The sequence below is a fragment of the Schistocerca gregaria genome, chromosome 1, assembly GCF_023897955.1.
Source record: "Schistocerca gregaria isolate iqSchGreg1 chromosome 1, iqSchGreg1.2, whole genome shotgun sequence".
Taxonomy (NCBI): domain Eukaryota; kingdom Metazoa; phylum Arthropoda; class Insecta; order Orthoptera; family Acrididae; genus Schistocerca; species Schistocerca gregaria.
Window position 1 is genome coordinate 994,013,382 of NC_064920.1, and position 26,716 is coordinate 994,040,097.

The 26,716-nt window shown below is 44.4% G+C and overlaps 1 protein-coding gene and 1 non-coding gene across 2 annotated transcripts in view; both read left to right on the forward strand.

Annotated features, from left to right (window-relative positions):
- The window catches only part of LOC126278423 (uncharacterized), a 526,524-nt gene that overhangs the window by 256,472 nt on the left and 243,336 nt on the right, over positions 1-26,716 (forward strand). The window lies entirely within an intron of this gene.
- Trnat-ugu (transfer RNA threonine (anticodon UGU)) lies at positions 6,129-6,202 on the forward strand. Its single transcript has one exon. It is a non-coding gene; the product is annotated as a tRNA-Thr (tRNA).

Sequence of the window (26,716 nt, forward strand, 5' to 3'; positions counted from 1 at the left end):
ACTAACACCGATCTCGTGGACACAGACGAGCTACAACAAAAGTAATAAGTGAAAGAAATGTTATTGCGGATAGTGGGCCTAGATTTGCTAATGAGATTGCCACAAATTCACCTTTCCACAGCGTCACATACAATCATCACGGCTGCAGTAAGGAAACACTTTACAGTTGTCTGCATTTTTTACATTTTAATTGTTACACCACACCGTGCTTCTGAAGGTAAGTTATGGTACTCGGTATGTCAGTTATCTCCGTCAAAATACGGCTGTCCACTGTCGGATCCATCACGCAACCAACACCCAAAAATTTTCCTGTCATCGATATTTACAAGAGAGCAGTACCTCAAAACTTTCAACTACACCGTCGGCGAGGTACATATGAAAGATGGGTCGTGGCGCGCATATCACAGCACATGACACTTCAGTTCTTATGAAAGCCGGCAGCCGTCACCGGCTGGGAGCGAGTAACTATTTCAGACGAGTTTTATAATTCTTGACTGTTCTCTATGGCGTACAACAAAATTAAGACCGTTAGTGGGTACCTTTTGAATTAAATATTGATTTCTTGTGGGCCCTGCGCAGAGCCGAGCGTTCGCGAAGTGTGGCGTACAGGCCGACTAGTGTGACGTCACAAGCTCGTTTCAGGCCCCATGTATCTCGTTGGCCCCGACCATCCATACTTCCTTCACACTCCACAACACGGGGCCCACGGGAAATACGAGCCCATAACGAACTAGTTGCCTTGCCAGATTACTTCGCGAATGATCGGCTTCGCGCAGGGCCCACGTGAAATCAGTATGTCAATGAAATGTAATTTTGTCGTGTGAATGAGCTTTCATGCATTTAAGAATTGTTAAACTGGTCTGGAATAGTAGCTCGTTCCCTGTCTGTAGTGTCAAATGACGTCACCTGCGCGCCGCGTCCCGACTTTCTCATAGGCCTCGCCACATCATCATTTCACCGACGCCCGCTCCGATCGCTCTGATTGATCCACACACTTCATCGTCCGCTGCTCGACACGTAAATGCCGCCACCAGCTAGCTCGCTGTCTCACGCCTGTATAATCGGTGTGTTATCACACTCGCTCGATCTGCTGTTGACGCATCTGGCAGTGTTGATTGATGTGAAGTGCATGGGGGAATAGAACGGCGAATAGATTGCGGGAAATGAGATGAGAGGGGGGAGGGGGGAAGTAGTGTGTTCGCATGACTGCTCAATCGCCCATTCCCGTGTCAGGCCATAGAGCCGCGGCGCGCCAGTGATAGCGAAGGTGGTGCGGGAGTTGGTGGAAGACTGCCACGGGGCGGTAATTACCGGGGCGCAGAATTCACCGCTCTGGGGCCTAATTGCCGGGCTTAACGGAGTGCAGCGGTGGCCGTTGTCGCCTCCGCGAATGGCTTCGCCAATACCTGCGCCAGAAAGGGCAGGGAGGCGGACTATCTGCGTTGCCGGATAACGGGCCGCGGGCGAGATTGCTACGGTGGAAATCGGAGGAGGTGGCCGCCAAAGTTTCCTGACAGTGTAAATATGCCACATGATTAGACACTTTTCAGTGAGCATCATAATTCTGATTCTTGCAGCCGTGTTAGGCTCCCATGTGAGTAGGCTCTTTGCCGCTTTGAATCCACAGTAATAACGTGGGTGTCAGTATTCGCCAGTATTGCCACACATAATTTCCGACAGTAAACAAAAACATATGAATGGTCAAAACTCCAAAGATCTAGAAATATGAGCTCAGCTTATCGGGGGTTCTTATCGTGATATTCCACGAGGACACGCTGAACCATTTGACAGTATATGCAGAACTGTCTTGAAACCATTCACAATGCGATGCGTTTTCGTTACTCGCCACTGTAGCTGTTTACTGTAACGCTACTGCTTGATTCAGACAGCGACCACGGGAGGTCAAGTGCAACAATATCGTGGTCTAGTAGTACCCGAATAAAATCTAGAGAACCAATCAGGATAACCAATGGCTAATTCGTCCTAGAAATCTATGATCCGACAGAAGAATGGAGAAATCAGTGGACGGTCTTCCTTGATCATGAGAAGAAAAGTAGAAGTGATCGCACAATCCAAACCTCGGGAGTGACTCATCCAAGAAAAATATAGAGCTCCCTCAACCGTGTCCAAACTGGCCACATAATAGCAGAAGTATCACTACATAACTGTAAGTGAGGAATGATCGCTGATGACCAACGTGACTGCGGAATATCGGAGCAAACATTGGACCACATTTTGTTGGGGTGTACGGGCGCTCAACACTGTGGTTATCAGCGACCACATTTTGCACGAGTGCCCAAATTCATGGGTACTTCTAAAGACTGCAACGGAAACATCTGTAGCAACTGGCTGGAGTCTTTGAACATTCAGGTATGATGGAAAATGACTATCCCAAGCTCTTTTAGCTACTGCCAGTTCTCAATCATTATCTCATATCTGCTTTTGCCCTTTCATATTATATTACCTCATCTCGTATCAATTTAATGTATGTACTTACAATAATTCTGTAAGTCTTTTACTAAGCAAATAAGAGAGTCCCATTTTATTTTATCACCTGTGATACGTTTACTCTTTCTGTATGTTTATTCTACACTGGAATGATGAATTGGTTTGTAACACTTTATTTTCCTGTTCTCCTTTTTCAAGGGGACAAAACGTCAGCGCGGAACGTCTTTTAGGGTCTACCAGTAAGCTCCCGATTCTTTAAAGAATTGAATATCGATGTATAACACAGCTTCAAACGACTTATTACTTTGAAATGAATTAATATGTTAAATATTTCACGTTAAGCATGGAATCGGGAAAAAGTTCGAAATTATGTTTAAAGTTTGTTGGAAGTCGCTGAGTGCTCTCATTATGAAAACCTGGATGAATACAGTCCGGGTTATATCCGCTGCATTTTAAGCAAAAGCAAGTTTTTCAGTCATTTCAGCGTTTATAACGTAATACCTCCGGAACTATGTGTCGTACAATGATATAAATTTGCAGTTACAGTCAGTGACATATGCAGTTAGCTATAAATCTTGCTCCTTAGTACTTTCGCAGTTCAGTTGAAATGTTCGATTCTGTATAAATTTTTGCCTGACTTGAGTTTATTTTTATACTTAAATTACAGATTCCACTATAAATATAACTTTGCACATATTTGATCACCAAAACGCTATTTTTCTATTAATATAATTTTATTTTCATATCAATTCATTTAGAAACATCGATCTTGTACTTTGAAAATTAAATGAGTCAATGACCCCTCTACAGTGAAACTAATATTATTACGCTTTAGTTTTCATGTAAACAAAATTTCTGTTTCTATTTTACTATAGCTAATTCAATAGACTGTTATGCAAAGACAAGAAGCTGACAGGTTTTATATTGTCAAAATGTGCGACCTTCATTATTATTTATTAGGTGCGTAAATCTTTATATAAACAATTATTTTCAGCAAACATTATGTAAACTATACCGAAAAGTAATTTCGATTAATACAGTCATAATAAAATTCACCTGAACTGCATCTGGTCTAGAAATATCTAGAAGCCATGTAAGTAATACTCATAGAAATGTTAGACCCCAAAAGCGCCATTATAGTTTCATTTGTTGTCGAGATTGGTCAATACAATTATCACATTCTGTTCGTTGTGTTTAAATGTTTCAGAATGTAGTTACTTGACAAGTGGTGTTGTAGAAAGTGTCAAGAAGTTTAGAATAAATACTGATGATGTCAAAGAGCAAGAAAAAATTTGTTGGAGGTCGCTAAGCATTCTCATTCAGAAATACTGGATGATTAACGTACGGATAATTGGGGAATGTCAGTTATGTTGCATTAATAAGAACTAGTACTTTCAACTGTAATACCTATCTTACTGTCCTGAACTTTTAACATAAGATTATACCTCTTAATGACTAGTTTACATATTCAAATTTTCTAAATTCGGTCAGTAATCATGCGAAATATTGAAAATCAAATTTTTGTTGCCCCTGGAAGCTCCTAAATAGGCAACCTGTATATGGTTTCCTGTTCCAGGCTCCAGTATTGACGCTTATTAATACACGTACACCCTAAGAAAAAAAAAAAACGAAGGTGAAAAAAGGCTCAATGTTGTTAAAGAAAACGCGAGGTTTGACGAATTCATGGTGGTCTTGAAAGAATTACAAGAATGGTTTTCTAAACATTTTGAGGACACTGCCAATCTTACATCTCTTTTGCAATCTGTTTTTAAGTCTGTTCTCCTTTCCAGTTAAAAGTGCTCCTGAGTATGTGCAGATGTAACTGATTTATCTGCATTGTAATTTCAGTTTTAAAGACTCATCCTGTTATGTTAAAACGTCAAGGACGTCTTCGTTGGGTTCCTTGGGCACAGTTTCCACGTCTACATAATGAAGCTGCAAAACTGCTGCAATATTTCCATGAAAATGTGTGAAAAACCTTTATTTGATTATAAGGTAAATAGGCCAGAAATGCGTAACAACATGAATCCCAAAAACTGTGAAATTGTCTGCGTCCGTTCGTATGCCAACAGTTTGTATCAAATAAACATTATATTACGTCTTCATTGCGCCAAAAATAATTAAATAAAACTGAAAGCTGATTTTGTTTATGGTCGTTGTTATTGAGAAATATGAAGTTAAATCGTATGCAGTACAATTGCATTGCCATCTAAACACAGCGTGCTTGTTATTTCCTCCTCTTGCCCCTCCTCCTGCTTAGACAGTGTGGCGTGGCGGTGGGGGTCAGCGTGCTGCCTGGCTGAGCGCTATGGCACACGGGCCGTGGCTTGGATCGCAACACGAATTCCTACCGCCCTTGCACTATGGCATGAAATGGTTTTCCTAGCCAAACTGTGGTTTCTCAGTAGTCTACCAATAACAATCGCATAACAGGAAAAATTATCTACATGTCACCGATGAGTAACAACCGCGAAACGCATCCTGATAAAAATAAAAGATTCGCGATGGGACCACCTGAGTACTGCAAATTCCATTAGGGCGTATCTTATCATTACAAGACGGGGCTGAGAATGACAATATGAGGCACATGATGGTCAGCGCGAGAGTGATCGTTCTGGTTTTATTACGTCGCTGTTACAGAGATATTAGTTTCATAGGTCGATACAGGCAGTTTGTTGGCGAAGATAAAAAGAAAAACTCAGCTTTGTGACGGAGGAACATGGAATTGTTATGATGGATTTAGGTGAACTTTGCGGAAAAGTCCAATTTCAGTATCTTCTTCGGTTGCAATGATGCGCTTTCATGTGGACGAAATCAAATCTGGACTTGTCTGAAACGGCGTGAAGGAGATTCTCAACTTATTATGGAATGAAATGTCGTATGACATTTTTCCTGGGAGACGTTGAGGTTGGGAGACCCTGATCAAGAACGGGTTTCTTCTTCTGGACACAACGTTTCAAATCTTAGATTGTGTGACAGGTGTTCCTTAGTTGACTCTATTAAGTATAGGTGACTGTAATGAATGTACAGTATATTTAGCGTGGTATCTGTATTGTTTGACGATCAGAAAAGGGTGAGACCCAGTGTCGTAATCAGCCCACTCCTTTCAATGAGCGTCAAAGGTGGTGACAAGCTTGGCTTTCCCATCCGACAGACGAATCCTCGCCAATAGTTCTGAAAGTCATTGCGGAGAGATTTGAAATTTGATTAGTGATATTGACTCAAACTTTGGTGACCAGCAACTTTACGTTTTAACTATCCCATCCAGTAGCTAAATGGCTCTGAGCACTATGGGACTCAACTGCTGTGGTCATTAGTCCCCTAGAACTTAGAACTACTTAAACCTAACTAACCTAAGGACATCACACACATCCATGCCCGAGGCAGGATTCGAACCTGCGACCGTAGCAGTCGCACGGTTCCGGACTGCGCGCCTAGAACCGCGAGACCACCGCGGCCGGCCCATCCAGTAGCTGTTCAAATACTGACAGTGTAAATATATTCAATCCGCAGGCTTCGAATCGGCTACTTCCGAGTAGAGCTCTACTGCATTGGCGTGCTTCAGTTACCTCGGCTATCGAATCACCTACAAATGTAGTGTATGGACAGAAAATTGGAAAATGCGGCTCTCACGGGGAGCGTGCCAGAGATAAGTCCCTATAGTGGCACTATCGTCTGTGTCCTCGGTGGCTCAGTCGGATAGAGCGTCTGCCATGTAAGCAGGAGGTCCCCGGTTCGAGTCCTGGTCGGGGCACACACTTTTCATCTGTCCCCGTTGATATTTATCACCGCCTGTAAGCAGCTAAAGGTCTAGATTTCATTATAATTTCAATGCATGACGGGGGAAGTGCTGTAGTTTCTCTCTGTACGTAGGCAAGGAATGGCAGAAAACAGTTGTTATTTCCCCCTCTTCCCCCTCCGTCTGTTCAGTCAGCGTGGCAGTGGCGGGAAGTGTGCTGTAGCACACGAGCCATGGCGTCGACTGAAGCCGTATTCTTGTCACCCTTCCACTGTGTTCGTTGGCGACCCACTAAATATCCCAGTGTGTTAATATTCAGACGAATACTTTCGAAAACACAGTGCTATGAAACTAGAGCTTATAAAAAACTTACGGAATCACAGGAATAGTTAACCTAAGCGTGTCAACGAGGCTGTAAGATCATGGCCGCTTCACCAAATGTATGTTTTGGAAGAAGAATGAGTATGCCCGTTTGGTGATTTAATTTGGAAGTTGGCACTGATTACGCCCTGTAGGCTCCAAGATAATATATACAGAAGGGAATGCCTACGTTTTACTTACGTGTTATATTCTCTCATAATCCCCTAATAACGTTTTGACAGCAAGATGTTTACATTTTATATAATGCGGTGTGTGTTTATATCTTTTACTTTTTCCGTCCTTATATGCAAATTTCAGACGCAGGTTTGACACAGACTGCAGCAGAAGCAGCGTCAAATACGCTCCAAATAGAGGACGGTACCGAGGCTCTATAAACGTTCATCGTAGACCAATACTAGGTTGAACAAGGGCGAATACTTCACAAGAAAGATAATCGTCTACGGAGCTTACGAATTCAGTTTCCCGGCAAAATGTGTTTTTGAGGCCGAGAGCAGTTGTTCTGTGCGCCAGCCGTCAATCAGCATGTACACTCCTGGAAATGGAAAAAAGAACACATTGACACCGGTGTGTCAGACCCACTATACTTGCTCCGGACACTGCGAGAGGGCTGTACAAGCAATGATCACACGCACGGCACAGCGGCCACACCAGGAACCGCTGTGTTGGCCGTCGAATGGCGCTAGCTGCGCAGCATTTGTGCACCGCCGCCGTCAGTGTCAGCCAGTTTGCCGTGGCATACGGAGCTCCATCGCAGTCCTTAACACTGGTAGCATGCCGCGACAGCGTGGACGTGAACCGTATGTGCAGTTGACGGACTTTGAGCGAGGGCGTGTAGTGGGCATGCGGGAGGCCGGGTGGACGTACCGCCGAATTGCTCAACATGTGGGGCGTGAGGTCTCCACAGTACATCGATGTGGTCGCCAGTGGTCGGCGGGAGGTGCACGTGCCCGTCGACCTGGGACCGTACCGCAGCGACGCACGGATGCACGCCAAGACCGTAGGATCCTACGCAGTGCCGTAGGGGACCGCAGCGCCACTTCCCAGCAAATTAGGGACACTGTTGCTCCTGGGGTATCGGCGAGGACCATTCGCAACCGTCTCCATGAAGCTGGGCTACGGTCCCGCACACCGTTAGGCCGTCTTCCGCTCACGCCCCAACATCGTGCAGCCCGCCTCCAGTGGTGTCGCGACAGGCGTGAATGGAGGGACGAATGGAGACGTGTCGTCTTCAGCGATGAGAGTCGCTTCTGCCTTGGTGCCAATGATGGTCGTATGCGTGTTTGGCGCCGTGCAGGTGAGCGCCACAATCAGGACTGCATACGACCGAGGCACACAGGGCCAACACCCGGCATCATGGTGTGGGGAGCGATCTCCTACACTGGCCGTACACCTCTGGTGATCGTCGAGGGGACACTGAATAGTGCACGGTACATCCAAACCGTCATCGAACCCATCGTTCTACCATTCCTAGACCGGCAAGGGAACTTGCTGTTCCAACAGGACAATGCACGTCCGCATGTATCCCGTGCCACCCAACGTGCTCTAGAAGGTGTAAGTCAACTACCCTGGCCAGCAAGATCTCCGGATCTGTCCCCCATTGAGCATGTTTGGGACTGGATGAAGCGTCGTCTCACGCGGTCTGCACGTCCAGCACGAACGCTGGTCCAACTGAGGCGCCAGGTGGAAATGGCATGGCAAGCCGTTCCACAGGACTACATCCAGCATCTCTACCATCGTCTCCATGGGAGAATAGCAGACTGCATTGCTGCGAAAGATAGATATACACTGTACTAGTGCCGACATTGTGCATGCTCTGTTGCCTGTGTCTATGTGCCTGTGGTTCTGTCAGTGTGATCATGTGATGTATCTGACCCCAGAAATGTGTCAATAAAGTTTCCCCTTCCTGGGTCAATGAATTCACGGTGTTCTTATTTCAATTTCCAGGAGGGTATCTCGCTCATGACAAACACGTGTCTATGTACTGCGGAGTTAGCAGCATCGAGCAGAGCAGCACCGACACTGAACCACTAATGCTCGAAGAAATATGCTCTTCACAGACATTTTAGAGGGAGAATTTTACGAACACCTTACCGCGGGACAGTGGTTATCTGGACGCCTCTTCCCCAGAATGTAACTAAGCGTTACATCGCCTGACTAGCTGTTCGTCTAGGTTACAAGTGTACTTCGATGGCAACAACGGTAACGTATTCACTTTGAAACAAACTATCCATGCCAAATTATGTCGTGCTTGTAGGCTTCTGCCTAATGTGATATTTGCACAGATCTCAGACGTTTCACTTCATTTTCTGGAATGTGCCTCCCAGATGCTCGTGTAGTTTTCTAAACGGTCAGAAGTTCTTTACTGATTCACTTATGGGCTTGCAAATGATGGCCTGTTAGAAAATCTAAAACTGTTGAGGCTTTTACTGACGTATGGGCTGTTGGCGCTTGTCTCAGAATCTACGTGGACTGTCGTTTAGTGTCTTTTTTTTTCTTTTCTTGTTTTTCTTTCTTCCCCTAAGGTTTTGGCAGCACGAGTGGCTAACTTATTAAGTATTAATCCTGCAGTGTTGGTGGCGAACTGGAGCCGAGACCACTGCCGGAAGTTGTATTTACTTGCCGCGCCAACGTCTGCGGGCATTTCCCTAGTCATTACCGCTGTGGCTTTCCACTTGTTTACATGCACGGTCGTTCGCAGCAGTGATGCGATCCTGGCTCTGTTTGTTTTAAAACTTCCCTTTTCTTGTTCAACCTGTTATCTTCCTTGTGAATATCGATGGCTTCCTTGAACAAATGGATGTGGTATTTCTTCTCGATATCGAGAAACTACGTATCGTCCAGTTTTATTACGTGGTCTATCTCCCATAGGCGGGGTTTGCCGCGACCGACTTTTCCGTCAGCCCCGATTCATCGCACTATTTACGTTCATTAATTCTGGTATTGATGGATCGTCCTGTCTCTGCAACATATCTCGTATACGGCCGAGATTGCGAGTTTTTCCTGCGCCATCAGCTCTAAGCTTCATGTTGGCCCTGGAAGCTCTTAAATAGGCAACCCGTAAATGGTTTTCTGTTCCAGGCTCCAGTATAGTCGCTTATTAATACACGTACACCCTGTTGTTGTTGTTGTTGTTGTTGTTGTTGTTGTTGTTGTTGTTGTTGTTGTGGTCTTCAGTTCAGAGACTGGTTTGATGCAGCTCTCCATGCTACTGTATCCTGTGCAAGCTTCTTCATCTCCCAGTATCTACTGCAACCTGCATCCTTCTGAATCTTCTTAGTGTATTCATCTCTTGGTCGCCCTCTACCATTTTTGCCCTCCATGCTGCCCTCCAATACTAAATTGGTGATCCCTTGTTGCCTCAGAACGTACTCTACCAACCGATCCTTTCTTCTAGGCAAGGTGTGCCCCAAATTTCTCTTCTCCCCAGTTCTATTGAATGCCTCCTCATTAGTTATGTGATCTACCCATCTAATCTTTAGCACTCTTCCCTAGCACCACATTTCGAAAGCTTCTATTCTCTTCTTGTCTAAACTATTTATCGTCCACATTTTACTTCCACACATAGCCACACTCCATACAAATACTTTCAGAAACGACTTCCTGTAAACGAAGGTGAGAAAATCACGACATGTTTAACGCAATTTAGTGCTGATTGTACGCTGGGACTTTATGAAAGAAAGGCCGTGTTCTACTTCACCTGACGTGTCGTTCGTTTCACAGGGAGGTAGGCTTCTTGATACGAAGTACGGTGAACTTCTGCCGCGCTGGCAACTCCTCTGGCAAATAATCAGAAATACCACTAAGAAATCGGCTGAAAATACCGAGACGAACGCTGTCAAGGAAAACGTAGTTGAAAGAAAATTATTTTCTGTCTTTCATATCATGCTGACAAGTGGAGCGGTGGTCTCGCGGTTCTAGGTGCGCAGTCCGGGACCGTGCGACTGCTACGGTCGCAGGTTCGAATCCTGCCTCGGGCATGGATGTGTGTGATGTCCTTAGGTTAGTTAGGTTTAAGTAGTTCTAAGTTCTAGGGGACTAATAACCACAGCAGTTGAGTCCCAGTTGAGTACTCAGAGCCATTTGAACCATTTTTTTGACAAGTGGACTGCTCAATCTTCCGATTTGATTTGTAATGATAGTACGTGTAGAGCATCACTACAATTTGAATAAATGTAAAAAGGAAGCCTCATCTCTCAGCTGTTTTAGAGAAAATGGAATTTGAATATTCTACCCGTATTTATCTATTTTGTATGGTCGGTATTGTTTGGTTAAGAAGCTGCAACTGGGCGTGTTAAGTGGTTAGTTTCAGGAGCACGAAGTCCATGGATCGAATGTCCCTGTCTGCACTTTTCTTGATTCCCACGTAATTATTATGACTGTGCAAACAGTCATTATTGAACGATTAATTTACTATTTTCGTAGTCTTTTTCTTGAAAAAATGAGAAAAAATTTTCGTAATCCGATTGGAAAAATTTGCTGCAAGAGGAGAACTTTCAGTCAGATCAGTGTAATCGTTTTATTTATATTGTTTTATTTACGTGTGTGGCAAGTGTAATGTGTAACCTATGGAGCGCTGTACGAATCAGGACACGAGAAACAATATTTTTGGTGACTTACGGAAATTGTAACGAACGCCGAATCTTTTCCTTTCAGTGTGTCTGTTGCAAAAAGAAAAGAAAAGAAAAAAAAACAGAAGTGAGATTCGATCCGTAAAGTTAAGCGCTTACTCACTTGGCTATGGAATCCTTGGTTACAAGCGACAATACGAAGTATGTAAGCACGTGTTAAGTGTTCAGACCTGATCTTTTCGAAAACGGTCGAAACTTGCGTCTTGTTGTTTACATATGTTGAAATCAGGGGCGATTCTAGAAGTCGGTCAAAAGGGGGGCGGGAGGAGTGGGTTTGGGGGTATGGAATATCGCTTAACGAAAGGAGAGTTGGGGTCCTCCACCGACAAATTTGTAAAATTTACTGTTACTTAAAGTAGTTTTTGGTAACTGTTTTGAAGTTCAGGGTAAAAATGTGTCTACAGAATGTAATGCCCGGGAAAATAATACGATTTGACCCTGACGTCCGGCTATTTTGAAGTTTTCGTCTGGGGTGAGCAATTTAAGTGTCGGTAGACGTACCCAGAATATTTAGCTTTCTTGATTGTTGTAAGTGGTACTAGTACATTAATATACATCCACTGTATATTAATAAATAATAATACGCCCATTTTAAGTTAAATGATATTTATTGGTTTAGATACAAGGTGTACAACTTCGCTTCCGTCGATTTTTCGCCAACGTTTGAGGCTTTAATAAAACAAATTGGTTATACATGTATCATTAAAATTATTTTCCATCCTTGGCCAGTACTTTCTCCCATCTTTCGGGCAGTGTACGAATCCCTCGTCGAAAAAATTGTTCATGTTTTGAAGTGATCCACGAATCGATCCATCGGAAGTGTTGGTTAGCCAGGCCATGTGCCATTGATCTAAAGAGGTGATAGAGGGAGCAATGTCTGGAGGATACGGCTGGTGGGTAGGATTTCCCATTTTAACGTTCCCAAGTACGTTTTGACCCCTTTTACAACGTGGGGTCGAGCGTTGCCGTGCTGCTGAATCACTTTATCGTGCCTCTCACTGTATTGCGGCCGTTTGGCTTTCAATGCTCAGCTCAAACGCATTAATTGAATACGATAACGAGCACCTGCGATTGTTTCACTTGGTTTTAACACCTCATAGTACACGACGCCGAGCTGGTACCTCCAAATGCAGAGCATGATTTTGGAGTCGTGAATATTCGGTTTGGCTGTTGACGTGGAAGCATGTCCGGGATGTCCCCATGATTTTTTGGCTTACAATTATCATAATGAACCCATTTTTCGTCCCCGGTCACAATGCGATGCAGAAATCCCTTCTGTTTTTGCCTCTGAAGCAACTGTTCAGAAACACATAAACGCCGTTCAACGTCTCTTGGTTTCAGCTCACACGGGACCCAAGTTCCTTCTTTCTGCCCATAGCCTTGAGACGTTTTGAAATGGCTCTCTGTCTCACTCCTACTAATCTTGCCATTCCTTACTGAATTTGATGTGAGTCTTCACTCAGCAATGTATCCAATTCTGCATCTTCGAAAACATTCTCTCTTCTACCACTATGCCGGTCTACGACGTTAAAATCACCGTTCTTGAAGTCTTGAAATCACTGACGACACGTTCTTTCACTAATAGCGTCCTTACCATACGTACCTGAGAGCATTCGATGAGACTCAGTCGCTGTTTTCTTCATATTGAAACAAAACATTAACACCTCCCGCAAAAGACGAGAATTAGGCTTGTAAACTGACATGTTGTTGTTGTCTTCAGTCCTGAGACTGGTTTGATGCAGCTCTCCATGCTACTCTATCCTGTGCAAGCTGCTTCATCTCCCAGTACCTACTACAACCTACATCCTTCTGAATCTGCTTAGTGTACTCATCTCTCGGTCTCCCACTACGATTTTTACCCTCCACACTGCCCTCCAATGCTAAATTTGTGATCCCTTGATGCCTCAAAACATGTCATACCAACCGATCCCTTCTTCTAGTCAAGTTGTGCCACAAACTTCTCTTCTCCCCAATCCTATTCAATACCTCCTCATTAGTTACGTGATCTATCCACCTTATCTTCAGTATTCTTCTGTAGCACCACATTTCGAAAGCTTCTATTCTCTTCTTGTCCAAACTAGTTATCGTCCATGTTTCACTTCCATACATGGCTACACTCCAAACAAATATTTTCAGAAATGACTTCCTGACACTTAAATCTATACTCGATGTTAACATATTTCTCTTCTTCAGAAACGCTTTCCTTGCCATTGCCAGTCTGCATTTTACATCCTCTCTACTTCGACCATCATCAGTTATTTTACTTCCCAAATAGCAAAACTCCTTTACTACTTTAAGTGTCTCATTTCCTAATCTAATTCCCTCAGCATCACCCGATTTAATTGGAATACATTCCATTATCCTCGTTTTGCTTTTGTTGATGTTCATCTTATATCCTCCTTTCAAGACACTGTCCATTCCGTTCAACTGCTCTTCCATGTCAATGTCATCGGCGAACCTCAAAGTTTTTACTTCGTCTCCATGAATTTTAATACCTACTCCAAATTTTTCTTTTGTTTCCTTTACTGCTTGCTCAATATACAGATTGAATAACATCGGGGAGAGGCTACAACCCTGTCTCACTCCTTTCCCAACCACTGCTTCCCTTTCATGCCCCTCGACTCTTATGACTGCCATCTGGTTTCTGTACAAATTGTAAATAGCCTTTCGCTCCCTGTATTTTACCCCTGCCACCTTTAGAATTTGAAAAAGAGTATTCCAGTCAACATTGTCAAAAGCTTTCTCTAAGCCTACAAATGCTAGAAACGTAGGTTTGCCTTTTCTTAATCTTTCTTCTAAGATAAGTCGTAAGGTCAGTATTGCCTCACGTGTTCCAACATTTCGACGGAATCCAAACTGATCCTCCCCGAGGTCCGCATCTACCAGTTTTTCCATTCGTCTGTAAAGAATTCGCGTTAGTATTTTGCAGCTGTGACTTATTAAACTGATAGTTCGGTAATTTTCACGTCTGTCAGCACCTGCTTTCTTTGGGATTGGAATTATTATATTCTTCTTGAAGTCTGAGGGTATTTCGCCTGTCTCATACATCTTGCTCACCAGCTGGTAGAGTTTTGTCATGACTGGCTCTCCCAAGGCCGTCAGTAGTTCTAATGGAATGTTGTCTACTCCGGGGGCCTTGTTTTGACTCAGGTCTTTCAGTGCTCTGTCAAACTCTTCACGCAGTATCTTATCTCCCATTTCGTCTTCATCTACATCCTCTTCCATTTCCATAATATTGTCCTCAAGTACATCACCCTTGTATAAACCTTCTATATACTCCTTCCACCTTTCTGCCTTCCCTTCTTTGCTTAGAACTGGGTTGCCATCTGAGCTCTTGATATTCATACATGTGGTTCTCTTCTCTCCAAAGGTCTCTTTAATTTTCCTGTAGGCAGTATCTATCTTACCCCGAGTGACATAAGCTTCTACATCCTTACATTTGTCCTCTAGCCATCCCTGTTTAGCCATTTTGCACTTCCTGTCGATCTCATTTTTGAGACGTTTGTATTCCTTTTTGCCTGCTTCATTTACTGCATTTTTATATTTTCTCCTTTCATCAATTAAATTCAATATTTCTTCTGTTACCCAAGGTTTTCTAGCAGCCCTCGTCTTTTTACCTACTTTATCCTCTGCTGCCTTCACTACTTCATCCCTCAGAGCTACCCATTCTTCTTCTACTGTATTTCTTTCCCCTATTCCTGTCAATTGTTCCCTTATGCTCTCCCTGAAACTCTGTACAACCTCTGGTTCTTTCAGTTTATCCAGGTCCCATCTCCTTAATTTCCCACATTTTTGCAGTTTCTTCAGTTTTAATCTACAGGTCATAACCAATAGATCGTGGTCCGAGTCGACATCGGCCCCTGGAAATGTCTTACAGCTTAAAACCTGGTTCCTAAATCTCTGTCTTACCATTATATAATCTATCTGATACCTTTTAGTATCTCCAGGGTTCTTCCACGTATACAACCTTCTTTCATGATTCTTAAACCAAGTGTTAGCTATGATTAAGTTGTGCTCTGTACAAAATTCTACTAGGCGGCTTCCTCTTTCATTTCTTAGCCCCAATCCATATTCACCTACTATGTTTCCTTCTCTCCCTTTTCCTACACTCGAATTCCAGTCACCCATTACTATTAAATTTTCGTCTCCCTTCACTATCTGAATAATTTCTTTTATTTCATCGTACATTTCTTCAATTTCTTCGTCATCTGCAGAGCTAGTTGGCATATAAACTTGTACTACTGTAGTAGGTGTGGGCTTCGTATCTATCTTGGCCACAATAATGCGTTCACTATGCTGTTTGTAGTAGCTTACCCGCATTCCTAATTTTCCTATTCATTATTTAACATACTCCTTCATTACCCCTATTTGATTTTGTGTTTATAACCCTGTAGTCACCTGACCATAAGTCTTGTTCCTCCTGCCACCGAACTTCACTAATTCCCACTATATCTAACTTTAACCTATCCATTTCCCTTTTTAAATTTTCTAACCTACCAGCCCGATTAAGGGATCTGACATTCCACGCTCCGATCCGTAGAACGCCAGTTTTCTTTCTCCTGATAACGACATCCTCTAGTCCCCGCCCGGAGATCCGAATGGGGGACTATTTTACCTCCGGAATATTTTACCCAAGAGGATGCCATCATCATTTAATCATACAGTAAAGCTGCATGTCCTCGGGAAAAATTACGGCTGCAGTTTCCCCTTGGTTTCAGCCGTTCGCAGTACCAGCACAGCAAGGCCGTTTTGGTTAATGTTGCAAGGCCAGATCAGTCAATCATCCAGACTGTTGCCCCTGCAACTACTGAAAAGGCTGCTGCCCCTCTTCAGGAACCACACGTTTGTCTGGCCTCTCAACAGATACCCCTCCGTTGTGGTTGCACCTACGGTACGGCCATCTGTATCGCTGAGGCACGCAAGCCTCCCCACCAACGGCAAGGTCCGTGGTTCATGGGGGGTTACAAACTGACATAGTCAATCAAAAACAACCTCATGGTGCAGACACAAATCGACTAATGTTTGAATGAGGTTATGTTGACAGAGGTCCAAGCTAACAGCCTGACGTCTGCGATCTGTTTATTTCGACCGCTACTTACCGTTGTCGCCACCTATCGGCAAATGGAGGAAGCAAAGTTGTACACTTTATAGAAAGCAATTTGCTGCTCTTATTCTTTTGTTAAAATATGTCTGAAATACATTGCAACCTATTCTTCTTTTGCTTGTCCCTTTGTCCCACGGTTTCACAGGGTCGGCATGGTTATGGTCGGATTTGGCAATGTTAATTTAAGGGTGGCCAGATGACCTTCTGTCACCGCCTCGTACCCGCAGGGACGGAATTAGTGTACCACAGCTACCTGCGTCTAGTGTAATCCATGGAAAAGGGCGAACATGTTTAGATGTCTGCGAGTTTTGTAACTGAAGCCGTCTGTAGGGACTAGCCCGGTATTCACCTAGTGGGATGTGGAAAACCGCTTAAAAAACACATTCAGGCTGGCCGGCACACCGGCTTTCGTCGGTAATCCGCCGGGCGGATCAGATCCGGGGCTGGCGCGCCTACCCGAGACCAGGAAGTAGCGCATTAGCGCTGTCGGCTAACCTGGCTGGTAAATACATTGCAACCTACATTGCTACATAACTATAAAAAATGATTGAATCTGTTGAGGTAATATATTTGCTGATTTCTGAAGTCATTTTATCCAGTGTAATAAGATACGCCATTGGAGGGGGGGGCTATAGCCAGCATAACGCCCTCCCCTTGCCACCGCCCCTGGTTGAAATCCTAGTTGCGCCCTAGACAGCCTGTTAATAAGAATCAAGTCGGTGAAGGGAAGTTCATACAATCCCCCTGCCAGTTACGTACATGTCTACAGACAGTGGAACAGGGGGGAAACATTGAAGTAGTCGTGTGAACAATTTAAAGCCATATTGACCTTTCTTTCCACTGCACGGTAGAGTTGATTGTGACATCGTATTTTAAATGTTCCCTGAAAATTTATGAAAACTGGTTAACAAAATCGAAGAAGCTACAAGAAGGCAGAAATTTCGTACGAACAAATTTATTTAAAAGTCTTTATGTGAACAGCAGACCAAAAAGCGAAGTGAATACTCCTTCATACGTCGATGGAAAAAATCGCAACACCGAAAAGTAATTAACGTGGAGTAATGAAATTTCGGGAATAAATTTATCTAGGTAATGTATTAAGTGATTAACATTGCAAGATCGCAAGTTTATGGGAGCGCAAGATAAGCCATAGGAAATGTGAAATGCTGGTACATTAATAAACGGTATAACCTAAAGAATATTGAATGGAAGCATGCAGACGTGCATGCATTGTGTTATACAGGTGCCGGACGTCAGTTTGCGGGATGGAGTTCCATGCCTGTTTGCAGTTGGACCGTCAATACAGAAACCGTTAATGTTGGTTGTGGATGGCGCTGGAGTTGTAGTACGATAATGTCTCATACATGCTCGATTGGAGGTAGATACGGTGATTGAGCAGGCCAAAGCAACAGTCGACACTCTATAGAGCAATTTGGGTTACAACAGCGGTATGTGATCGAGCGTTAACCTGTCAGAAAACACGCTCGGGAATGCTGTTCATGTATGACAGCACAACTGGTCGAATCACCAGACTGATGTATAATTTGGCAGTCAGCGGACGTGGTATAACCCCTAGAGTGCCCCTGCTGCCATATGAAATCGCACCACTAGGCCATAACCCCAGGTGTAGGTCCAGTGTGCCGGCTGGGTTGGCCGAGCGGTTCTAGATACTATAGTCTGGGACAACGCGACCAGGGGACTGATGACCTTAGAAGTTAAGTCTCATAGGGCTCAGAGTCATTTGAACCATTTGTAGGTCCAGATGGGTTGGTTACAGGCCCTCAGTTGGCTTCCTTCTAATCAACACATGGCCATCGAGACAGAATGAGCTTTCATCAGAAAACACAATAGATCTCCACCCTTCCCCTAGCTAGCTTTCGTCTGACACCAATGAAGTCACAAATGGCGGTGGTTTCAGGTCAGTGGACGCACGCTACAGGCGGCCTGGCTCGTAGCTGTCCTTGACGTAGCCGATTTGTACCAGTTCGTTGTGTCACTGTGGTGCCAACTGCTGCTCAACCTGCTGGTGCAGATGCAGCACGATGCGTCAGAGCCACACGCCGAATACCATAGCGTCCCCTCTTGATAATGCCACATGGCCATCCTGAGTCCTGTCTTCTTGCGACCGTACGTTCTCGTGACGACCGCAATCATGTACAGTGGGTATGTTACTACCAAGCATTTCTGTAGTAATGACAGAAGTATCCAGCTTCACGTAGCCCTGTTACACGACCTCATTCAAACTCTGTGGGTGTTCGTAGCGCCATCTTTGTCGCTTTAAGGGCATTCCTGAATAACATCAACCCATTACATCCGAAATCTGAATTGCATTCTGAAAGAGGCGCTGCTGTCGCCACTCTTATTCAGGGAGCGTGAAATCTGAACAGACGTTATCTTTAAGTTGTAGGAACACACCTACCAACTTTGGTTTATGTAGCGCAACACTTTCCTGATGCTGCGATGTTTTTTTCGTCAATATAATAGATTTTCCTTCTCTTTCTCCCTGGGATCACCACAGTACACGCAAAGACGGTGCAAAGTAACTTTAATACGCTGTGCACACTTATTTTAGGTAAATCTAGGCTGACGACGAGGTTTGTATCTCTATTCATGTTGCTCCATCAAATAATTTAAGAAATTCAATAATTTTTTGCGGTCTCTGAGAAGCCTTTTCACTAGTCGTGTGGAGCTTATAGCCGGTCGAAGATATGCTTGGGCTGTCGAGTTAGAGGTTTCTGAACGTCGGGGTCCGTGGAGTACTCACACCGTAGGCAGCCAAACGTCTGAGAGTGGATGGCTCAAGACGGTTAAGGGTGGGGTGAAGAGGGTAGGAGAGGGGGGCGCTGGGGGTTGCAGCTGGCGCACTCCCAGCCGCCAGCCGGCAGACAGGTGCTCGCCGCAGGCACTGCCGTTAATTAAAAGCGGGATATACTGCCGGGGCCAGGAGGAGGCACCTCTTCCGCCGCCACTCCATCTCTGGTCCAGGGCCCGGGACTGTTCTCTGAGGAAGCGCTCCTCTGATTGGCCGCTACCTTTACTGGGACGGAGTCCACTGTGCAGCGACGGAGCTCGTTTCCTGCCGCAGAAAGATCGCTGCGGCATCAGTCACCGAATCTGCGGCTCCTGTGCAGTTTTCAACGGGTTCTCGTTGTTTCTTTAGTGAGGACAGGAACCAGCCGTCCGTAGAATTCAAGGCAGCATCTACGAGGGACGTTCAGTTAATAATGCAAAACACATTTGTTCCCAAAGCTTGTTGGTTTTTTTCAGGATTCCAGTACACCATATTATTCGCCATTCTTTTGGTCACAATATCCTATTTTCCAACACCATCCCCGTTCAGTAAGACGGACTTACACCACCCTAATGGGAGCACGTATATGCTCGCATGGTACCACTCTATACTTCTGTTGAACGCACACCCTCAAGTTGTTTCTTCAGTTTCCTGAGGAGTTGATCGTTGCACCACGTGGGAGGACATCAAACAGAATAGTCCCTTGCGAGTCCCAGAGGACCGTCACCGTGGTTTCACCTGCTGATGGTGCGGCTTTGAACGTTTTCTGCGGAGGAGAGCTGGTGTGGCGCCACTCCATGGATTGCTCTTTTGTTTCCGGTTCGAAGTGACAATCTCATGTTTCATCGCCTGTGACGATGTTAGACATAAAATTGTTACGATCAGCCTCGTAACGCGGAAGCAATTCCGCATAGATGGTTCTCTGGTAGGCAGGGACTAACCACGGGGCACGCTCCTTTAAGAATCCCACTGGTGGACGAGTCTCTCAGCGCTACCAACAGAGACGCCCAGATGTGCGCCGAGGTGTTTGAGTGTGATCCATCGATCACGTCGAATGAGACTGTCTTCACCTTCCAGATTGCAGGAGTCACGGCTATGTGCGTCCAGTCAGTACTCGGGGGATCAGACAGGCTTCAGCGGCCTTGTTGTGATAATTGCCTCGAGCAACGACTCACTGTGTGTTTGTTCACTTCCTGAACTCCGTTGATGTTCTCCAAGTGCCTGTGGATATCTATGACACTTCGGTTTTCCACCAAAAGAAACTCAGTGACAGCTCTCTGATTGGAACGCACCTCCGTTACAGACGCCATTTTCAATGCTACGTACTGTATATCATCGCCACCTATCGGAACGGAATGAAACTATAGGAGCTGAGGCAGAGGCTGAAGCAGAAATATTCCACGATGTCCCACAGCAAGTTCCGCATTTCTTCAACCGAAAAGGGGAGAGAAAAAAATGTGGTGCATTTCTTATTGGACACCGGTAATCCCTTGGCTGAAAATCCGTGCCTGTTACAGCGCCGCTTCCGGGATGTGGAGGTGTGGCGTCCATCGCATTAACGACGAGGGTCGGAGTGCCAGTCAGCCTGGATTTGGTTTTTAGGCGGTTTCTCACATTCCACTACGGGCTTAACGTGCTGATCCCCAAGTCTCGACTCAGTAACACTACACGCAAACATTTAGAAAACTATGTAAGTCGGCAGGCTTTCATGCGCTTTGCCACTAAGGTTAAAATCTTGTGGGTTATTATGCCGCAATGTGTTTCGACCCCACTGCTAGGTTCTTCTTCAGGACCTTCTGGTGTCCACGATTGACTGAGCACGTAGAAGAAATGTGATGTGAGATAACAGCCCTGAAGATTTTACCTTCATTTAGAAAACTTTCACATGAATAGCACTGCGCGCAGACAGTAATTAGGGAACAAATATTCCGACTGGGGAATAGGGGGTGGGGGATATACGGTGGTTACAGGAAGGGCAGCTGCCCATCCCTGAAACTAACCAAACGACATCCGTAAAGAACTACACCGTTCCTGCATCGATGCAGGACAAAGACGCAAGAAAACGATGATCTAATTGATTCAAAGAACATTTCTATCTGCACTCAACTATGTTTTGGTGTAAACAAAAAACCGAGATGAGTTGTAAATGCACAAATTACGATGTGGTCTTTCAAATGGTTCAAATGGCTCTGAGCACTATGGGACTTAACATGTGTGGTCATCAGTCCCCTAGAACTTAGAACTACTTAAACCTAACTAACCTAAGGGCATCACACACATCCATGCCAGAGGCAGGATTCGAACCTGCGACCGTAGCGGTCACGCGGTCCCAGACTGTAGCGCCTACAAACACTCGGCCACTTCGGCCGGCTGTGGTCTTTATCTTGATGCGTGCAAGGGGAGCAATATACATTGCTCGTCATTAAAATTGCGGCACAATGTGGGTGCCATGTAACAAACGTAAAATTCGCTTGACGTGTACTACATAGCCTAACTGAATATGTAAATTGTAAGCATTTCAGTGCAACGACATTCTCATTTATTACATATTCAGATATGGCATTAGACTGTAGGTTTATCATTTTTTCTGTTTTCCGTCGTTCCTTAGTTGCTTTAAAATTCATGGAGGAATGTTCCGCCTATGCAGCTAAATGAAGGGCTCTTTTCTTATTTGCCATACGCGTTTCGCGTCTTTTATTTGTGAAGTATCTTCAGTAGCCTGTAACACGTTTCTTTTTATACATATATTATATGTTTAATGTTGTAGTTGCAATTTGTTACTATGTTACATTTTTCACGTTTTTCTCTTGTTTGTTTTTCAGATTAGAATCAATTTTTGTAGAACAAAGTTTGATCAGGTGAAATTATCGCTCGATGTAACTTACGAATTCCAGTGGCGTTAACCCTAGGAGTGGTCCTGGAAACGTGTTCATTAGTTCCCATGCTCCTGCTGGCCGACTTCCACCGTTTTTTCACCCGCATTTGTTACACCACATATCTTACAACACTTGCACACATGGACATGAATCACCCAACATTAGAGTGAATAATATAAAAAAACTCCTAACATTACAAGAAAACTTTCACATACAAAGAGCCCTTGCAATGAAAAAGAATGTACGTAATGACCAAATCCATATAAGCAATAACTCTCGGATCATGTTAGCCACTAAAACGTTAATAACAAGCAGAGATCTGAAATATAATCAGAATAAATAATTAATGAATCTTACTCTCTCTCTCCCCCCCCCCCCCCCTCTCCCCCTATCTCTCTCTCTCTCTCTCTCTCTCTCTCTCTCTCAAACACACACACACACACACACACACACACACACACACACACACACACACACACACAAATATCCACAAAAAACTCACGCTCTCACAAAGAATGACAGATAGATATATAACAGCCGTCCGAGGTGGCCGAGCGGTTCTAGGCGCTACAGTCTGGAACCACGCCAAGTCTGAGGGTATTTCGCCTGTCTCATAAATCTTGTTCACCAGATAGTAGAGTTTTGTCAGGACTGGCTCTCCCAAGGCTGTCAGTGGTTCTAACGGAATGTTGTCTACTCCGAGGCCCTTGTTTCGACTCAGGTCTTTCAGTGCTCTGTCAAACTCTTCACGCAGTATCATATATCCCAATTCATCCTCATCTCAGAAAACTTCATTGGACCGTTCTTTCACATCCAGCCTACAGCCTGGATTTCGCTGGTTCCACCTTCCCTGGCTCAATGAAGAACGCAATCTGATGGAAGCGGTACATGTCGCACGGGACGGTTGTTGATGCAGCAAGACGCTGGCTGCGACGTCGAGTGGTACCTTGCGCGCACATCGGTCCTCCCAGTAAGTGGCAGAAGGCTGTCGCTTTTAACGGTGATTACGTTGAAAAAATGGGTTTTGTAGCCGAAAGAGTAGAGAATTATACGATGTTTGGAATTCTGAAAAAAAGCTACCAGCTTTCAGAAAAAAAAGTGTTGCATTATTTGTTGAAGGACCCTCTTGCCGTAAATCTAGAGGAAATCAGTGATGACGAGTAAGCGCGACCCCCTAGTCATTTCCCTGTGCGCCCGTTTCGCTCACGGCACTGCTTTAAGTGGTGAGGCGCTGCTACCTAGAGTACGCCGGCCGTCCGTGAATCGCGGCGAGCGCGGTAGTCCACTGTGCGCCTCTGGAAGCCGATTAGGCGGACCGCAGCCGCCGCCGCCTGCGCCGTCACGTGACGGATCACGCGCCCTCCATTAACGGCCCGCAAAGCACACACCTCCTTCCCCCCCCCCCCCCCCCCACCACCCACCTCCTCCTCCCTGCAGATATCCGAGGCGGGGTGAGGTGTGGGCGGCGCTGCTCCCTTACTCCACGCTTGTCCTCCGAATACCGTCAGCCACTCCCTGTGCCCAGTCTCACATAGCTCTCATAAAAAGTCAGTGTAACAGATATCGCATTTTCCAACTGTTTTGGAGGCCTCATCAAACCAAGGCACACTGTTCGGCTTAGAATAATTCTATATCAAAATGCAGCCCTCCCTCTTCACTGTGAAAATTCTAGGGAACACTTGAATCTACAAGGCTGGAAATTAAAAGTTATACCAGAAACGACAGCAAACATTGACATGCTACTTATTTCTTGTCTACATTACTGCAGGATTAGAGCGTACATTACAGTAGGTGCGAGGAAGCGTTCAATAAATACTGCAACAGCCGGCCGCTGTGACTGAGCGGTTCTAGGCGCTTTAGTCCGGAACCGCGGTGCTGCTACGGTCTCAGGTTCGAATGCTGATTCGGACATGGATGTGTTAGTTTTAAGTATAAGTCAAGGGAACTGATGACCTCAGATGTTAAGTCCCATAGTGCTTAGAGCTGCTTCAACCATTTTTAAATAATGCAACTTATTTTTCGGAAAGGTGGTTGGCATTATTAAGTATTGCAATTCACTATATTATTGTCTACGCTTTTGGTTACAAAACCCTGTTTTTAAACTTAATGTCCGTTCGGTGCGACAGCCTATCCTACCAAATCAACAACCGCAAATCCGCCATTTTTATCTCCCTAGCTCTTTGGAAAGCTTATGACCGTGTATTGCATTCTACGCTCCTCTTTAAGCCCCAGACCTAGGCACTTATAAATTATGTCCACCTCATCGCCTCCTTTTTCTCCATCTTACATCGCCATCAACAACACCAACTCTCAAATCTTCCATCCCATTGCAGGTGTGCTCCAAGGTTCTGTCCTTCGACCTCTCCTGTATGTGCACCTCCTGGTGCAATCACTGGCTCCTCAAAAGCAACTCCACCAAAACGCAGACAATAATTATAGGCCGAACCACCCAGAGCCTCCATCCTCATTTACAAGTCCTGTGCAGTTAACTAACACATTAAAATACCTTGGACTAACATTTGGTGACGACTAACATGGAAGCCTGATCTGTTAATCATTCAACAGGAAGCGCACCATAGACATAAATTACTAAATCTATTAACTGTCTGAACATGGGGATTGCAACCTTCCACAAACCTTCACATCTATAAAACCCATCATCTGCTACGCTGGTGTGGCTCCTGCACTGTGCCTAGCGTTTTGGATCGACTTACCCACACCCCACCTGCCTATTCTTCCATCTTCAGCACCTCCAGATATGATTTGTTACCTGTAAACTTGATGCTACACATTCCCTAGTATCCTCACTGCTCACTGATCGTGGTACACTGCTACACTCTACCACGACATTCTCCCGACACTACACCTCCGTACCCTCCATGCCTTCTCCCAATGAAATTTTAATTGCCTTCCCTTACCTGACCATGAAATCTGTCCTGACATTTGCTCTTTATATCAGATCTAGGAGATCTCTGCCACCCCGCACCTCTTTCATCAGGGTTCCCTTATCTTCCAATCCTTGACTCAGAACCTCATCCTTCCCCGCTCTTCCCCCATCCTTTCTCCAAACATCCACTTCTGAACCCCTTCCCACTCACTACCTTTAATTGCTACATTCCCCCGATACACTTCTCCCTGACAATATATTTCCTCTCATTCCGTCACTCATCTTTGTATCTCTTTTAATAACTTACACATCAGGCTTTCCATTTTACTTTACGCACCTATCTATCTGTTTTTGTATTTTTCTGTACGAATCTCTTTTCCATTCATCTGTGTCTATATTTTAATTAATCATCGAATCAACTGTCAATATTTTAACTTATGCAACTGACGATCTGTCTTTTTATTATACAAACGTTTATTTTTGCCGAGAGCCATGTTCAGTTTTTATAATTGTACACGCACATGCACACACACACACACACACACACACACACACACACATATATATATATATATATATATATGGTGAGTCACTAACTATTGCCTCCATAAGTATGATAGGAGCTGAAAAGCATGTGGGACAAAAGTTACATGGGATAATGGGGGCCATAATATGACGTTGGTTTTTTGTTGTTGATCGGCTGCTATAGTTTGGTACTTATTTACTGATAGCGGCTATCGAAACGAATCCAGTGATATGTAACAGTAAGTTCTTTGAAGGTCACGAAAAGTGGCACGAACGTCCGTTTACAGAAGGTGTTCGAAGTGATGACCATTGGTATCAATGCAGTGCTACAATCTTCTTATCAGGGATTGAGTGGCATTCCTTATCACGTCGGTACTTACCGACGCACATGCTCTGACAATTCTCTCTCGGATATCATGCAAATAGTAAATATTCACCGAATATGGCGTATCCATCTAACGTGCCATTGACATCTTAACACCCTTCGACGGTTTCGCAATACAAGACTAATAAGAACGGTAAGACTAGTATCGTCTAAACAAGCGAATGAGGATGATGTATCCCTTAAAAGAAAAAGTCGATATGCTTCTCATTTACGGAGAATGCCAACGAAATTCAGTGAGATCTAAGAGACTTATAGACTGAAAGATATCCTCAACATACTCACCCTACACGTCGTACTTTTAAATATGTGTATGATAAATTGAGAAATCTGGATTTTTAACACTTCGGAAACACATCCGGCAAAGGAACGTTACTAACGAGGAAACGGAAATTGGTACTCTTGCACTGTGGTTCGAGATCCTTGTGTTAGTTCGCGTCAAATCGCAAGGGAATCTGGCATGAGCCAGAGTAGTGTTGATCGTGTTCTGTATCACTGAGCGCTGTTGGAAGCGGGGTGCAGTTAGCGCCTGTGAGGCCAACTGAGGAGCTACTTGGGAACTAGCGGCTGAATTGCTGTAATAATAATTACAAAAGGTGGCAATTTTAATTTACGCACTGTCTTTTAAATAGATATGATGGTATCTGATACTCAAGTACTAATTGCAAAGAAACGTAATGATGCTAATAAAATGCTTTAAATTCTTGCTATGATTTAATCTTTAAAATTTAATAATTCTCTTCCTGTTAATATTTAATTAATTAACTTACGTCGTTCAGATTACGTGATGCTGACGGCGTTAAAATTTAAAGTTGTTCAGTCTGTTTTGTTTTCTTTCAATTGTTACGAGTAAGCGATGGTGCAATGCTGTTCGCTTTCAAGTCTACACATTTATAAAAATCAGGTCCTGAAAACATTTTTGTGATCACGGTTGCGATTTAGACGGTATTCGCTT